The 14,414-nt window shown below is 39.9% G+C and overlaps 1 long non-coding RNA gene across 1 annotated transcript in view; it reads left to right on the forward strand.

Annotated features, from left to right (window-relative positions):
- Positions 1-14,414, forward strand: part of LOC146397853 (uncharacterized) — a 137,258-nt gene that overhangs the window by 62,647 nt on the left and 60,197 nt on the right. Inside the window, exon 3 of the long non-coding RNA XR_014825119.1 lies at positions 5,263-5,448. This is a non-coding gene — a long non-coding RNA (uncharacterized LOC146397853). The remainder of the gene's footprint in view (positions 1-5,262; positions 5,449-14,414) is intronic.

A 14,414-nucleotide genomic window follows, 5' to 3' on the forward strand; every position in this document is an offset into this window, starting at 1 on the left:
AGAAGGGTGCTTTGGAAAGAGAAAGAGGAGTTTAGGGTACTAGTCAGTCATACTAGTATTAAGCTATTCTGGAAATGATGCCTTGCACACAAGGGTTATTTTCCTTCTCTGACCTGCTTTCTCTTTTGTCTCCTTCCTTCCTTCCTTCCTTCCTTCCTTCCTTCCTTCCTTCCTTCCTTCCTTCCTTCCTCCCTCCCTTCCTCCTTTAAAACATCTCTAAATTACTTATATACCTAATACAATGTAAGTGCTAGGTAAATAGTTGCCACTACATGGCAAATTCAAGTTTTGCTATTTGGAACTTCCTGAATTTTTTTTCAAGTATTTTTGATCCCTGGTTGTTTGAATCTTTGGATGCTGAACCTGAACACAAAGAGGGCTGACTGTGTTATTTGGGTTACAGAATTTACAACTAAAGGTCTCAGTGAGAAAGAGAATACTTGATACTATGTAAATCTAAGAAGGACCTTAACGGGAATCTACAGCCAAGTCAGAACTTGCCTACATGCATTACAAGCCTGTGTTCATGAGATAACAGGTAAATGAATAACCAAAACCATATGGTTATATGTGACACACATACTCTTATACAGAAACCTCCAATGCCACCTTGGCCTCCCCTCAGAGGAATAATTGTAAGAATGAATCTCTTTGCTATTATCAAATAGGTTTTCAATTACTCTCCAAAAGGACAAAGAACCATATATTTATTTCCAGTTTACAAAGCATTTCTCATACATCATCTGTCTTTACTTCCAATGACTTGTCTATGAAGTAGTACCAAAATGTCAGACCTATAAGGTACTTACAGGCTGAACTTCCATACTCAAGGTAAACTGATCATTCAGTAGCAAAGCTGAGTTTGAATCCAGACGTTTTAGCTAAAGAGTCAGACTTACAGGAACAACCTCCATTTGTCTAATTATGCTTCCACTCCTAATATTTTCCCAAATGTCCAAATTTTTACACTTTCCTTAAGAAGAAAGCAACCATGCAGCCTGTTCTTTATTGCTTAGGAAGAGGAGAGTTTAACAAGAGAAAGTACATGTTGTGTGAAACAATCTTTAAGAGCACACCTGGGAGTTCCCTGGTGGCTTAGTGGTTAAGGATCTGGTGTTGTCACTGCTGTGGTGTGGATTGGATCCCTGGTCTGGGAACTTCTACATGCCATGGATGTGGCCCAAAAAACAAAAACAAAAATGAAATAAAAAACAAATAAGAGCACAACTAATCCTGAGCTTTCGTCATTCTACAAATTCAAAGTTGATAATGGTGAAGGTATAGTTGTACAATCAAATCACACTGTTTGGTAGTCGGTCATGGGGGGTGGGAAAGACATCTAAATGAAGGAAGACAGAACAGTCAGATTCCCACCTTCCACATGTTGATCTTTTTTTTTTTTTTAATCTTTCGATATAAACTCATTAAGTACCTCCTATGGTCCAGGCACTGAACTGTGTTATCATATCAGAATCCCTGTCTTCCAGATGCTTGCAGTGGAAGAGGGATATAGAAAAAAAGGTGTTTTAAGTACATGGATAATAGAGTTGTTGGTTTTTTTTTTTTAAATAGGAATATAGAAATGTATTGTGGGAATGAAGAGAATCTATGTGTAGTGAAGCCTGGTTAGGATAAAAATATGAGTCAAGAGTGGTGAGGAACATGAGATAGTTTAGGTAGATTTGGAAGGCAACCAACTGACAAGCAATAAAAATAGAGGAACCAGCTTCTGGCTCAGAAGAATGGAAGAGAAAGTGAAGAGAAAGACAATTTTAAGAGGAAAGGAAGAGAGGAGAGAAGTGAGAGTCCTTCCTACCTTGCATCAGAGTCCCATGATGGCGTTTCCTCTCTCCTGGGACTGCTAAGACATGCAGATGTGGAATCATGGACAAACCCTGTAACCAAACGTACCACATAAAACCAAGACAGAACTGTAGACGAGAAGAGTCAGGGGACAGAGACCAACAGACAGAAGGTTTTATATTTCTCATGACCGATAGTCAGTGTTGACAACCTCTGCCTCCATTTTGATTCTTCAGAGAAAACAATGGCTCCCCCTTTATTTGTCCCTTTCATAAGTTCAAAGCTTGATGGGGAGGTGTTAGCAGGAGGTCCGTAAGGGGGCAGTTGCAGCAGAGGTGGTTAGGAATGTAGCAGCCTGAGATTTCGTCAACAAGAAGGAATGTGTGTACATCATTGGCTCAAAGAAGGGAACAGGAATATTGCCAAAGACCAGTATGTTTTATTTTTCATTGGGTTTCTCTTTATTTACTCTGTTCCTTTGGCTCTATGAGTCTATGTTGGGTTTAGAGTAAAAGTCTTTGTCTTTTGTATTGACATTTCTGAAAATGGGAATGCTGATTATCAGTATTGGGGTTCCTGGCACTAGCCCTGACTTGGTTTCTGAGATGAATCTTCTGAGTCAGTTTGTTGAAGCTGTGTGAAAGACACCTGGTTGATAATGAGACAACTGTCCTAATTAACTAAGCCTTAAGAACTAATTATCTCAGCCCACAGAGTAGGCCACCTCTGCCGTCCTTCAAAAGGACTGGCAGATGGTGGGTTCTGGGAGAGCTGATTTTCTTTGGAGTTTCAAACAGAATAATGATTATTGAAAGGAAAGGGTGAGTTTTAATATGTCTATCCCTGCACTTAACCAGGTAGCTGTCTTCCGGAGTCAGTTGGAGAAGGGGCTGCCCAAGTCAGAAGAACGCTCCATGTTTGAAGGGGTAAGCTCTTTCTTCGATTACCTGGTTTATAGAGACACACTCTACCTGCTGCTGATATTCACAGTTGTTCCCCTTTGGCCTCAGAGGAAATTAACATTTTTCTCAAGTTGGCTGCTGCCTGCTGGCCTTCTCCATGCTCCTGTCACCTCCTAGGGCCCCCTGTCCGTTTCCTCCTCTCTCCAGGGGCCATTGATGCAGTCACTGTTGGCCGCCTTTGCTCTGTGACACACAAAGAAAGATCCTGTGCAGAAAGCAAGGTCTGGTACTCTGGGTAAGAGGGCGTTTCTCCAACCTCATTACCATTCCAGCCACATTTTAAAGAAAAACAACAACAACAACACAAAAGAAAGCAAACACATCTGCTGACAATTGCTCTATTGTGCCCTCTGTCTCTTTAATATCCTATAAATAAGTTGGCAAACAGATAAAATAAGCCAGCCTGCCTCTCAGGCAGGAGAGTGTAGAATCGTAAAATAAATACAATCAAATGGCTTTAATAATCTTCTGGAAGGAACTGATTTTCTCTCCCCTTGGCAAGTGGCTATGTGTATAGCGATAGCAGCCTTCACGTGGAAGAGCCACTTGGTAGGTCATTGGCTGCAAGGGCCGGAGTTATGGTCCCTTCTTTATAGTGACTTGTAGGAAGGAAAATGCAGTGGAAGCTTCAAAGCTAGTATAATGAGGGTGACCTAGTTGGGAGAAGTGCTAAAGCATCTCCCGTGTAAAACCTTTTTCATTTTTGCCAACGAGAGGACGAATCACTTGGAGCCCTGAGTACTTCCAATTAGCAAGCGTGAGACTCTGATTAAAAAATCAGGCCCAGTGCATGGCAGAGGGTGTTTTGGCTTTTTATTTTGATAAGTGGTTTTAAGTATTTATTATAATAATCTACGGTCTACGGACTAAGGGGCTGCAGTATGTCTTTTAACTCTGATAAAGTCTGGAGAAAATGAGGCCTCATTGTAAGCACTTGCAGTTAAATCTTGGCTAGGAAGTAGAATAAGGCCATTTTTTTTTTTCATCATGAAGATCATGTTTTCTGATTAATGAAGTGAAAAATAGATCATTTTACTACATAGAAATTACCCCTCGCGCATAAGACTATGAACAAAAGGCATTAATTGCTATTAATGGCCGTGATGTCTATCCTGAAGCATCCCATTTAATTGCTTTCTTTAGTTGCCTTATTCAATTATTTGGATTTCTCTTTCATTATGGAAGAACAACTCCCCAAATTTTATGGCCAGGTCTTCTAATGTCAGAACTGGAGTTTGATTTCCAAGGCTGCTTCTTAGAGTCAGAATCTTTTTTTTTTTTTTTTAATTGGACTATAGTTGACGTACAAAGTTGTTTTAATTTCAGATGTACAGCAAAATAAATCATTATGCATATACATATATCCATTCCTTTTGAGATTGTTTTCCCATATAGGTTATTACACAATATTAAATAAATTACCCTGTGCTATTGTAGCCAAAAATGAGGCCTCTGTACAGCGGCACCAATTAAGTCTCGGAGACAGAGTTTTGAGGAAGAGAAAGACTAGCTTTATTGCTTTGCCAGACAAAGGAGGACACAGCAGACTAGTGCCTCAAAACTATGGCCTCACTTGATAGGGGATACCAAGGGGTTTTATAGGTTTAGCTCAGAAGACAGGGCTATTGATTAAGGTGTCTGTATTATTCTTCATCCATAGGTCACTTGAGTTGTCAAGGCTGGTGTCGGTGGGTCCGGTGATAGTTTCTTTGGGATTATCATTCCTTGACCGTCTCTCGGGAATGAAGATTGCTTACAGGGAAGTGTATTAAGGAGTGTTTTGATTACAAAAGAAAATGCTAGGTGCAATATAACTCTAACTGGAAAGCAGCTATTAGTAAAAGAAAGCAATTAAACAAGGAAGAGATCATTTGTGAAAAGTCAGACTAGGTGCAGTATAACTCTAACCAGAAAGTAAGCCTTAATAATAAGTTAGTGGCCAAGACCAGACATAGCATCGTGGAGACTGTTTTAACTAGTTTTTAGCTATAACAATATTAAATATTAATATTGTTACATATTATATTATATATATTAATCATTAACTCTGAGTCAGCCTTTTGAGACCGAGGGGAGGCCTGGGAGGCAAAAGGAAAGGCCTTTTGCTTTAAAACACAAAGATTTAGGGTCTGGTACACAATTTCACTATACCCATCTCCTTTATAGATAGTAGTGTGTATATGTCAATCCTAGCCCCCTAACTTCCCCTCCCCCCACATATCCCCTTTGAATATTACTCAGCCATAAAAAAGAAGCAAATCATGCCAGTTGCAGCCACATGGATGGACCTAGACATTATCGTACTAAGTGAAGTAAGTCGGACGGAGAAAGACAAATGTCATATGAGATCATTAATATGCAGAATCTAATATAAATGATACAAAGGAATCTTCAAAACAGAGAAAGACTGAAAGATTTCAAAACCAAACTTATGGTTACCATGGTAGTGTCAGAATCTTATTCACAGCATCCTCTACTTTTGTTCCTTTCTTTGCAGCTCACAACTGGCCAGCTGTTGAGGCTGCCGTGATGACATGCTGGAGTTTTTGAGTTTGCACTGGTGGCTATTGCCTCAGTCAGTTTTATTTAACCTGTTGCCCTGGCATTGACTCAAGACAGCTTGTGGATGAAAGTACTCATGTGACCGGTGGCGGAGAGCTCCTCAGGGGATGATAACAATCTGGTAACGACGTTCTTAATTTGCAGAGCCAAGCTGAATGCACATGAAGGCACATCTCCTGGCCTTGATGTGTTTGCCCAGACTGTGCAAGCGCCTTCGTCACTGATGTGAATATTTCCCCATTCAGGACAATAAGAAAGTTAAAATATCTCTGCTCTCAGAAGTATGCCAATTATTTGAGGCCATTCTGGGTATGGCAAGTTCCTAAGTGATATTCTGCTCCTCTTCTTAGCTGTTAAGATCTTTACCAGAATGTTCTGAGTTCCCATAAATTACCACTGGCTCTCCAAGCCCTGGAGGCCTGCTTTTATGAGTAGACTTCTGTGTAGAGTGTTGCTAGGAATGGTGATGCCCCTTTTAGCCACAACTGGGTCTTTGAATACAGATTGTTGCCTTGGCTTCAGGTCCCCACTGTCCCTCAGGCTCTTCTTGATTTGTGCGCCTTTGGGAACAAGGTCTCTTGCTTAGTCTCTCTGGCCTGCTATGGCCAACGCCCAGGTATTAATAGCCCTTCATCTCTGAACACCTTACTGAAGGTAATGCTGTCCCTGTGATCTTCAGACTCAAGTCCCTTCCAGTGTGCGTCCCGTCTGTCCACACCTTCACTAAGCTGCTGTTAGTGGTGCATCCCAGACATCGATGGCTTTCCCTTGCTTCTTCTGCTGGACCCTCACCTTGTCCTGCCGCCATTCTAGGGCTCTAGAGAAATTTGATGTGAAGGATGCTCTTTGTTCCTAAGATTTCTTTGCCTAGATTCCTCTCGCTCTCCTCCCTAGTAAGCACAACACACCATGTACAGACACAAACCATCTCTCTATCATCCCTTCCCTTAAAGTCCAGGTAGGGGCCAGCCTGGCCTGGTGTCTTTTACATCTGGGCCTCTTTGACCCTCGTGCGCTAAGGACTTTCTAATCTGCAAATCTAACCAACCAACATTCTAAAACCCCAGAAGAGATGACACTTGAAAAACTTCAGAAATGCCATTTATCTTTCTTTAAGACCCATACTCAGGGCATTTTCTTCTGGTTGTTCTTCTGGTTTATCAAAGCTGCAAGTGAGTTATTTGTCACACTCTATGCCTTGGAGAGACATGCTTTCAAATAAAAATGTTAACTTGTCCAGATTTTTTTTTTGTATTTATATATTTATTTTTATGCTTTAATGAAGTAGAGTTGATTTACTATGTTGTGATAATTTCTGCTATACAGCAGAATAATTCATTTATACATATCCAAACAGATTTTTTATGTACCTTTATTAGGGCTCGTGATGGGATTTTCTTTTAATCATAAGGATGGATTGCCTTTTTTTTTTTTTTTTTTGGCTTTTTAGTTTGCAGCATATGAAAATGCCCAGGCTGGGGGTTGAGTCAGAGCTACATCTGCTGGCCTACACCACAGCCACAGTGACTCGGGATCCGAGCTGCATCTATGACCTACAGCACAGCTTACAGCAATGCCAGATCCTTAACCCACTGAGCAAGGCCGGGGATCAAACCTGCATCCTCATGGATCTTAGGTTCACTACCACTGGGCCATAATGGGAACTCCTGTTCTTTTTTATTGATGTTTCTCACCTTCTTCATTTTGGGGCTCACTGACTGCCTTTAGAACTTGGCTAAATAAAGATATAAAAATGTGTTCTGAGAATAATTCATATGTGTGTGTGTGTGTGTGTAGGGTGAGAGGTGTTCCCCACATTGACAGAAAGCAAGTCTCAAAACATCAGCTTGTGTCCTACAATTCAAGTTGACTCTGATGCCGTCTACCTGGAAATTCCAGTAAGTCCCTCTGCCTTCAGATGCATTTGTCACCTGTGGTTCTGACCTCTGGCTGTAGATTAGAGGTTCCTATGAACCTCTCCTCAGGTTCAATTAACTTGCTGGAGTGGCTTACAGAGCTCAGCAATATTTTACCTAGCAGATGATCAGTTCAATATGAGAGGCTATAATTTAGGGACAGCCAGAGGAAAGGTGCATAGGGCAAGGTATGTGGAAGGGCATGAAACGTCCGTGCCCTCTCAGAGCACCACCCTCCCAGCATCTCTGCATGTTCACCAATTGAAGAAGGTCTCCAGTCCTGTCCTTTTGGGTTTTTGTGGAGGCTTCATTACATGAGCACAATTGATTAACTTTTTGACCATTGGTGGTTGAACTCAATCTCCAGCCCCTTCCCTCTTTTCTGGGGTGGTGGTGGTGGGCAAGACTGAAAGGTCTCAAGTCACAGGGTTGGTTCTCCTGGCAGTCAGCCCCTTATCCTTAGGTTACCTAAGGACTTTCCCAAAGTCACTTTACTAAATAACACAAGGCACCTTTATCCCTCTCATCAGTTAGGAAATTCCAAGGGTTTTAGGAGCTCTGTGCCAGAAAACAGATGAAGGCTAAGACATATTTCTTATCAGAAATCACAATATCACAGGGTACAATTCCTGCCATGGAACAGAGCCAAAATCTGGACCTCGAAAGCTTCAGGACAAGGCTCTAATCAGCTAGCCCATCAGCCACAGGATATCCTCTATAAATATCTATATCTATATCTATCTATCTATCTCTCTATCTATCTATCTATCTATCTATCTATCTATCTATCTATCTATCTCTGTCTATCTCTCTCTCTCTCTCTCTCTCTATCTATCTGTCATCTATCTATCATCTATATATCTATCGATGTTTTTAATATGTCTTTATACTGGAGTTTGCAAAAAACTGGAAAAGAAAAGCAAATGCATATGATGATTAATGAAACCAGAATTTTAAGTGGCTGCTCATTATATATTTGCTGGTGATATAAAATTTTCCTTTCCGGAGCAGAGAATTAAACTTCTGGGCAGGAAAGAAGAGTGGATTATTATTTCCTTCCTACTCTACATAAATAAGATATTCTAAAACTGTGCTTTCCTGAGTTTACCATACAAATGGTCACCAGAGATGGAGCTGTTATAGATTCAGAATATTTATTTAATAGCAGCTGCTAAAGGACACATGCTTTCTGAGTTCAAGGGGCCAGAATCTTCTCTCCAATCCCACCCCTCCCCCTCAAGTTTTATTTCTTAAGAGTAGAAGAGTAGCCTATCATCTGCCTCAGAGTTCACAAAAGTATTTATTGTAATTATCAGAAATTTCAAATCTCTTTCCTACTTCTTTTAGGGGCTTCTTAGAAAGTTTAAAATACTCCATCTGGACTGCTGATAATAGGCATAAATTTATGCATTATAGTCTGAATGTCTTTTCATTTTTTTTGATGGTAATAGCAGTGTAGATCTTTTTTTTTTTTTAATAAAAATGTGTCTAGTAGGCTACTGCTTTCATTTTGGTTGAGAGTCTTTTTTCATTACATTTAAAAAAAATTATAGTTCCCTGTGCTACTCAGTAGGCCTCATTGCTTATTCATTCTAAATGCAATAGTTTGCATCTATTAATCCCAAACTCCTTGTCTATCCCATTCCCTCCTTCCTCCCCCTTGGCAACCACGAGTCTGTTCTCTATGTGCCTGAGCCTGTTTCTGTTTTGTAGTTAAGTTCATTTGTGCCACGTTTTAGATTCCACACTAAGTGATACCATATGGTATTTGTCTTTCTTTTTCTGACTTGGTTCACTTAGTATGAGGATCCCTAGTTGCATGGGTAGAGAGTTTTAACTGAGTTAGTATAGGGCCTTATACCCCAAATAAGACACAAAGAAAGAATGTGCTAGTGCTTTTCCTTATCACTAGTCTGTATCCCACCAATAACACCTAGCTAGAGCCTTCCTTATGTTAGTCCTCTGTTACAGGTAAACATGTGGACAAGTTAGAAGAAAATTTACTTTTTGTTTACAAAAATAATCCAGTTGCCCAACACAGGACAGTTTTGTGCTGTGGTGATTAGCAGGCAGGTTGGATAAAGCTAGAACATTATTCATCGCCTAAATGAAGGTCACATTCCCTGTGCTAGTTTTAGTGTGCATGCAAATGATGGCAATTGCCTTGCTTTTTTACTTTCACAGAAAAAGAGCTTTGTTAAATATGATAATCAGTCAGGTGGGAAGGTAAAATTTTCCTGCAAATAATATTGAAACATTTTAAATCAGCATTGTTATGGAAAAAGAGTCCACTATCATTTATTTTAGTAGTAGTTAACTAGAGACTGCATAAAAATGATTGTAACAGCTGATGCAAATGGAAACCAGGTCAAAACTCCTGATATTACTACTAATAATGAAAGACCCAAATGTAATTGTAATGTATACATGTAAGGATAACCTGACCCCCTTGCTGTACAGTGGGAAAATAAAAAAATTATATATATAAAAAAAGAAAGACCCATTTATTGAGTTCCCTGATATACCAAAGAAGAGCTTTGAGGCTTCAATAGCAAACTAAAAAGAATTTGAAAAAGAAATGAGATTTATGGCAATGTATTCATTTCTGTGAAAGAATGTTTTAATAGCAGTGAACCGTGAGGTGGGGGAGAAGTGGTTGGAATTTTAACAATAGTGTGGCTGCTTTATTTAATCACAATAGTGCATCTCTCTTTTTGTCAACATATGGCCAGTCATCCTCAAGTTATCTTAATGATATCAGGCAGTGTGCAGTTGTTCTGTACTTGAAAAGTAAAAACAGTAGAACAATCAAACTGATTTAATCCTGAATGCCAACAGTAACAGCGGCACCACTTTCATGACAGAAAACCAGGTGAATTTTATATCTTGCAAAAAAGGCTGAAATAATGCTTTAGGTTTATATTATTACATATATGAGCTACATCTAAAAGGTTTAACAGACTTGTATTGAAGCTAATCCTCTATGGAAAGTTCTTATTAACTCAGTGTTAAACATGTAGAAACTTCTGGAAGGGAGCTATTTATGCTCTATTTACACACTGGCAAAAGGGAAGTAATTTACTACACAATCTCTCTTACCTTTCTAGACAAATAAACATACAAACACCTGAAGACCACCAACCAAAGGCCAGCGAACCAAAACCAGGTCCCAAATATCTCACAGATAACAGAGCTGTTTTTTAAGGATCCAGGTAGCTGAATTATCAGGAGGTACATTATAAATATAAATACTCATGAGTTTAGCATCAGACTATTGGCAACATGCCCTTTTTCCTCTTCTCATATTTACAGAGACCTGCAGAGCATCTTTCTTAAGATAGACATGTTAAAACAATATGTGAATGACTGCATGACTGCATGAGTGAAGCCACTCTGGGTGGATTCTGGGCTTGAAGACACATCTCAAAAGAAGCCTTGGTATTTTTATGTAGGTGGGATATGATTCAAAAGAACATCAAATGCTCTCTTTAAAATGAAGCTAATAATAGCATCTCCTTCACAGGGTTTTGTGAATAATGCATATAAAGCTCTCAAAACCACACTTGGCACATGGTAGAAGCTCTATAAGTATTTGTTATTATTATTTTATTACATTGAAAGGGAAACATTAACCCAGGTGTAATTTGCAGCCTGAAGGGGTTTAGAAAGGGAGAGCAAGCAGATTTTAGTGTCCAGGAGATGATACCCGCTGCATTGGCTTTCCTGTGTCATGGACACTTTTGCCTTGGAGGCCCTCTTCATCCTTTAAAAAACAAACAAAAAATAATATGTTATGACTATGTTGGTATAAAGAGGAACACAATCCAAGCTGGATTTATTATTATTTATTATTATTATATTCATGTTTTCATCTGATTTAAAGTAAATACAATTAAAGCATTTTTTTTTAATGGGCCCTTTACAGTTTTGTGGACCCCAGACATTGTTTACCTAATGGATAAAAGGGCCCTGAGGATAAAGAGGCCCTGGAAATGAGGTTGTTGAAGAGAGAAATGTAGGCAGTCCTTAAATGTAGGCAGTCCTCAGAACCCAGGCTCTGACTTAAATTCCAGGCTCTGCCATTTCCCAACTGAGTGATTTTTGCATAATTTATTTAATGTCTCTAAACTTTATTTTACTCATTTATAAACTGGAGTATAAAGTCCTATAAAATGCTCATAGGATTGCTTGTTAGGAAAATGCGGTTATTCATATAAAGCACTTAGCATGGTGGAATGATAGACATCACAGCCAAATTGACTTCACATCAAACTGCCCATTGTCTCAGTGGAAAGAAGACAAGTCTCCATCCCAGGTGCATGTGAAAATCCAAAAACCAGAGATACTTTTAAAAAAAAAAAACCTTGATTCAAACAGTTTTACTCTTCTCTTTTGGTGAAATTTTAGCCAGAACTAGTTCCAAGGAGGAAAATAATTGCATTGGAATCATATAGTGACACATGTAATTTTCTTGAGTGAAATTGCCAAAAATTAGTAAGTGAAGAAACAGGCTATCAATGGTGTCAAACTCAATAATCTATTTCAGAGGGAGGCAGAGTTATTTTCGATCCTCTATTTATTTTTTGTTTTCTTTTTCTCTTCTATCTTTCTTTCTTTTTTTTCTTTTTAAATTTTTTAGGGTTGCACCTGTGGCATATGGAAGTTCCCAGGCTAGGGGTCGAATCAGAGTTGCAGCTACTGGCTTGTGTCACAGACATGGCAGCACCGAATCCAAGCCACATCTTCAACCTACACTGCAGCTTGAGGCAACACCAGCTCCTTAACCCACTGAGTGAGGACTGGAATCAAACCCACATCCCTAAGACACTGTGTTGTGTTCTTAACCTGCTGAACCACAATAGGAACTCCTCGATCTTCTATTTTTTTTTAAAAAAAAATAAGGAGTTATATTTGCTTTTGATGTCTTGTAATGAACCCTGCATATTTTGCCAGTGGTTGAAAAATAAAGAGATCAGAATATGGTTTTACTGTAGGATGAAGTTCCCTAACCACCACCAGTGACTGGATATTCTTTCCGTCATGCTGTATTAGGTTCTATATTATCAGAGATTCAGGAATTTAGACGTTTTAAGATGACTTTGAAAGACTGTCATAAATGTGTCCATGTTGCTGTAGCATCCATGACACCATATTGGCCTGATTTTCGCCTCCATTCTCATGGCTCCTCTTCATCCTTTGCTACCATTCATCTCTACATAACCCTCAGCGCTTGGATTGCCTGAGGATTCTTTTCTAAGCAATCTTCTCCTCTCATTCAGTATGCTTTCCTCTGGGGTCTCATGTACCCTCATGTTTGCGGCTATCTAGTCCAGACCTCTCTCTGGAGTTCCAAGCAGAATATCCAATTATCTTATCTCCATTTAGAAGGATTCCAGGCAACCAAAATTTAGCCCAGTTCAAACTTGATTAATTATCTTCCTTCCTTCTCTCCTCCTTCAACACTGCTCTTGCTCCAGTTATTCCTGTCTCAGGGAACCATGAACACCACCCTTCCATTTGTCAGACAATTGGGTGCCACCCTTGACTATTCCCTCTCCCTCATCCCAGATCCAAACACCACTGGGTTGTTGGCTCTGCCTTCCAGACATCTCTGCTATCCATCTGATAGGGATGGAGTAGGCACAAGTAGGTGTAGAAGTTCCAATAAAGGATCATAGATAAAGAGGGAAAACTAGGGGATATTGGGAGATCACTGTAAGTTAATAACTGCTTAAGAGGGCCATCAGAAAAGGCAGGCTTGCTTGACTAGTGGAAACCCAAGATATCCCTCAGGTCATTGGTTGGGGGATGGAGTGAGGCCTGCATTCAGATTCACACCAAGGGCAGGAGTTTGAGGACTGCCCTTCTGGTGATTTGAATATACACCTTACCAGATACAAAGGAGGAGCTACCACTAGAAGAAAGAGAAAGAGGTGGTCGTTTCCAACCCGCACCCCACTGGGATGAAAGACTTCAGCCCACCAGATCCTCAGGGCAGATCCTCCTTGCCGGTCAGCCTGCATTTCTTACAAGTGTCCTATCCTAATAAGTCTATTTCTTGCTTATCACTTTGTCTCACTGAATTCCTTTTGAGAGGGGACATGAAGAACCTGAACCTCAGTAAGTCCATACACCGGGGGAGTGATTCTAATATAAACCTGTGGGTTCAAATCCCAACCTGAGTTTAGGCTGGGTTTGAGTCCCGGCATGGGGGTTTAAATCCCAACCTGGATTTAAGCTGGGTTCAAGTCCTGGCACATGGGTTCAAGTCCCGGCACATGGGTTCAAGTCCCAGTCTGGGTTCTGGCTAGGTTCAGGTTATTGATGCTGTCAGTTTCACATTCACACCTCTTTCTCTGAACTGCCACAATCCTATTCCATGCTACCACTGATATTTCCAGAAATCATTGGAATGGCCCCATAGTTGGATTTCTGGTAACCATGTATATTCCACTTCTTTGTAAAGAACAGTATGCTGAAGCACTGATTTTTTTTTTTTTTCAAAACCCAGTTCTAATCACATCATTTCCTAACTAAAAATCTTTGATGGCTTCTTATTACTCTTAGGAAAAAGAACAAATTCTTGCCATAGCTTATGAGAACTTCTTCCTTAGAGCCTGCAGTGGATACCCTCTGTGACGCTCAGCAGTGGGGCATCCAGGAGTCTTGCTTTGGTAAAATTATCCAACTTCACCAAACGTTCTCCTTTTCTTTGTTCATGTGCTGCAGCCATCAAGTCTTTTTCTGTTTCCTGAAGATAGCATGTTATTCTCTTCAAATATAGATGTTCCCATTTAGACTACTGGCCACCTTTCATATCTTAAAGGTGATTTGCCTGGTGGAAATTCTCTGAACTCCCTTTGTTTACGTCCTATAGTATCCCTTATTTCCCTACGTGTTCGATTTATAATCAGAATTGTAATTGTTTGCTTAATGTCATCTGCATGAGGGGAAGAGACCATTTCTGTTCCTCGAACCTAGATTCTAGTCAGGCATGCAGCAGATTCCCTGTAACTTTGTGAAATGAGTGAAGGATTGAATGAATATGTAACAGAAAAAAATAGAAGCTGAGTTTTGAGAAAGGCAGTTGAACATTCTGATTAAATATAAGCTTATCTATGCTGCCCAAACTTGGCCTCTGTCCACTGGCGCCAAATAGAAATGCAGAGAC

This window comes from Sus scrofa, chromosome 13 (assembly GCF_054392235.1).
Source record: "Sus scrofa isolate SSC_HxYL_T2T_F1_AM1 chromosome 13, Sscrofa_HxYL_maternal_Yorkshire_Landrace_v2.0, whole genome shotgun sequence".
Lineage (NCBI taxonomy): Eukaryota > Metazoa > Chordata > Mammalia > Artiodactyla > Suidae > Sus > Sus scrofa.